Raw genomic sequence first — 4,177 nt, 5'->3', positions numbered from 1 at the left:
CAAAGACACGTAACAACATCCCGCACCTGTACCACCTCAAGGGTGCGGCCCTTGATTCTGTAAAGGAAGTAAAGTATTTAGGCATAACCATCACTCACAATCTTCGCTGGAATAAGCACGTCGCTGACGTCACCCGTAAGGCCAATCAAATCTTGGGCTTGCTGAGGAGAAACCTGTATTTCTGCGATCAAAATACTAAGGAGGCAGCTTATGTAGGCCTTGCACGACCCATCCTGGAGTACGCCAGCGCCATCTGGGACCCTCCAACTCAAAACCTAATCCAGGAACTCGAGAAAGTCCAGCGTCGGGCTGTGCGGTTTGTTACATCAGATTATTTTAATTATGAAGAGGGAACAATTACACATCACCTATTGAAACTGGGCTGGAAACCCCTAAGAGACCGCAGAGATGCAGCCACCTTATGTCTTTTCAACCAAGGACTTAACCAACTGGCGAACATTCCAACAAAGAATCTATCCCAACCCTCAAGACATTCCCGCCATATGCATAATAAACACTTTAACGTTCCTTTTGCTAGAACCAAGATTTTCAAATTTAGTTTCTTGCCTAGAGCAATTAGGCTGTGGAATAGATTACCTTCTTTTGCAGTAAATTCTAATTTAGACATCGCGGCTTTCGAGGTCCTAGTCAAGGAAATGTAATTCTCATGCGCTGTGCATATATATACAAACTTGTAGGTTGCACTTATCATTAAAGTGAAGTGATGAAGTGAAATAATGGCAAGTCAATTGGATCTACAGGCGGTGGAATCTTAAAAGCGACGAGTAATGAACTTCGACAACAATCTATCGCCCGTCGAGCCGAAATCAAAGTGAGCTGTATTTACCTGAAGTACATGGTAATTTAACACGATCGAGTTTCTTGTCTTCACGCACGCAATGAAATAGGAAGAGGTTTTCGCTTCTAAGAGCAAATAAGTTGTTTGTTTCAATAGATTTTTCGCTGGAAAAGGATTCTGTGGTATTTTCTGCCTTTGTGAATTGTAATATCATGTTGTGTATTGAATTTTCGAGCTTAAGGTTGAAATGTGATATGGGAGAAGTTTTTTAGTATTGCTCTGTAAACAGGAAGGGTTCACAGGGCTGTTGGAAGCTTGCTTGAGTTTCAACAAAATGATCCCCAAAATCAGTGAAGAATTGTGACGCAGATGAATAATAAAGTAGCTGCTATTTCCAAAATGATGGAATTACCTGGTTAGAATAAATAACGTCGTACGCGTCTTGGAGAGTAAATTTTGACTTTGCATAAACAAGACTTGGGCGATTGTGATCTTTGTTTTGACTTCGCTCATTTCATTGTCAAACTTTATAACACTTGACAGAAAAAGAAACTTACAAAAACCCGGTATCTTGCCATCATTTGACACAGATACTTCACTGTTTGGCAATTAAACATGCCGCGGTAACTTCATCACGGCGCCCGCTGAATTCCGGCGATGTCACTTTCGATTTTGCGATTTATTTGTGCAGCCAAAACGTACAATAACAAAATTGAACGTTGCAAAAATCCCCCAAAATGTTTGTCGCTGATCGTAACTGTTTATATTCTATATTCACGGTTCAAAATAAATGTTGTTTTCATGTCGTAAATATGTTATTCTCGAGCGATCGTTCCGGAAACTTCCTTCTGCTCTTTCTAAAAACTGTGTATCAATAGTTATTTGCTTTTGCATCAATATTTGTTTTGCATAAAGCAAGCTAACAAAATCTGTACTTTGCTGAGTTCGCATTTGTTAGCGTTAATAGTATTTTCGGTCAGATGCTTGTGTTTTAACGGGGGTTTATTGTTTTATTCTCCCATCCTGACACTAACCCCGCCCGAAAGGGATTAACTTCAGCGAATTTTAGTATTACAAAGCAGTCAGATGCTCAGAGGGCACACTTGTGGTGAAAAGAAGTTGTGAGGGAACTTGAAAATTATCAACATGTCAGCCCAGAAGCCAATGTTTCTCGCATCTCTTTTATTTGTTATTCTTCGGAGACTGGAATACTGTATTTCAATACCACACAATTCAGTGCCTTCTGATTTTCTGTAACACCTACCACAGGCAACCCAGTATATGCTTCACGGAAGCATCTCGTTTGTCTTAAAACGAGTATATCTTAGAAACGAACTTGGTGAGCATCAAATCTTATTGCTGAAAAGTGATTAGTAGGCGAAAGTAAAACTCTCTGTAAAGTAAAAAAAATCCTCAGGAGTCGATTGGTAGCCACAATCAGAAAATTTTAAGGTGACTCTGAATCCGCCCAAGATATACATATTATTTAACTTTGCAAAGAGCTTTTTCTTAGCCTGCTCATCACTAAGCCTTTGAAGACAAATTAAGTGGTGTTTTTAGGGGGCTCTTCTGTTGCCATGGTACCTTATTACATCACTTGAATGAGTGCATCTTGTCAAGCAATTATTGGTGTTCAGTTTGGTACCATAACATAATCTCGTACCCAGATCTCACTCTGTCACTGCAAATGTGAGATCCGGTAAAGTTCGACAGTACACCATTTTTCATTGGCTACTAAAAAAAAGGTTGCGGCAATGCAATCTACGCTCCGATTGGCTTATTGCGCGGGGCACTTAGTGAAGGTTTGGTTTTCGCAAGCTCATGTGCTGTTTTGAATAAATGCCAGTTGTGCGGAGGAAACTTTTGTTTTATTCCGACGCCGGGAAAGCTTTACAGTTGAGGAATATCATTTTAAAAATTTGCGACGTTTGTGTAAATGGTACAGACGAAAGCCCCACGTACCCTGCAACTCGAATACACTCGGTACGCAGAAACTAATAAATTCTAGTTGAAGTATGTAATTTATTTAAAACAGTATTTCTCGTTCTTAAAGCGTGACTCGCGAATTAAGTAGTGATCAATTGTGAATTTTACGGTTTGATTAACTACATTTTTCACGAGATCGTGTCAAGAAAATAGCGCGCGTTGCAGTGATAAGGCCTAAACCCTCTTTAACATTTTAGCTTTCAATTTACGGTTTGGCTAACTACACTTCGCACGAGATTGTGTGAAGAAAATAGCACCCACTAACTCTGATAGCACTCGTTTATTGATTAAGCCTAAGCGCTCGTTTCAGTGATTCTGCAGTTGCTCCGACAATTAAACAATCTCGACCGTTCAAAACCAATCGCCTGTAGCGCTTCTTTCTGTTTCGGCTTAAGTTTAAGGTCTCCTTGTCCTCTACCCAAGAGAATGTCTTCAAGAATACTCTCGAAATCCATGTTTATTCCGCAAAATCAACCAAAATCACAACAGAGTACGAACATGCGCAGTGATAGAAAAGCCCGTATTTTGGGCCTCGCTGGCAATGAGCATGCTCGAAATCGAACTTTACCAGATCTCCCTTCCGTATGACCGTGGGAGATCTGAGTACGAGATTAACCATAACATTGCTGTTACATGAAACAGTCACTCGTTGCAGAGTTAATCCTTCTAATAAGACATTCCCTCTAAATCATTGAAACTGGTTTGAGCCACCGTAATTAAACTTTTGGGGATCGCCAGATGTTGCTCACCTGTGACGGAAGGGGACCACTTTAAAGGGGCTATGTCACGCAAAATGGCATAATTTCATGACACCCAAAATGCCCAAAAAGTAGAATGAAACATTGCAATAACCACTTAAAACTGTTGAACAAGGAATGAGAAGCATTGGTGGACACAAATAGAATACTTGAATACTTGATACATCCTTAGCCTCGTGTTTATGTTTCAAGACAAAGGATTTTTCTCATGAATGTGAGGCTAAGGATGTATCAAGTATTGTTATTCAAATTTGGGCGCCATTTATGCAAAGGGTCTATGGGCAAGAATGAAACAGATTGCATTTGGGTAATCTTAAACATGTCGGCCCAATGTTTTTCAAGTTTATGGCAAATCGCTTTAATAAGGTCGTTTTATCAGTAAAGGAATTTCACATTACCATTCCGAGTTTTAAACTCTTGATTAACCAAAGATTCCGCCTAAACACCCTAAAATAACGTGACATAACCCCTTTAACCTATAATTGCAGTTAATAAAAGTTAAAGGCATGACTGTCACAAAAGATTGAATAAGTAAACTGTCCATTGTGACGAGAAGTCTCTTGTTGGGATTCTGGCCCCGGTTTTCAAGACCAGTATTAAGTTACTATCTAGCTTAAAGAAATACTCCAAGCTT

The sequence above is a fragment of the Montipora foliosa genome, chromosome 1 (assembly GCF_036669935.1).
Source record: "Montipora foliosa isolate CH-2021 chromosome 1, ASM3666993v2, whole genome shotgun sequence".
Classification (NCBI taxonomy): Eukaryota; Metazoa; Cnidaria; class Anthozoa; order Scleractinia; family Acroporidae; genus Montipora; species Montipora foliosa.
Note: the sequence above shows the minus strand (reverse complement) of the source record.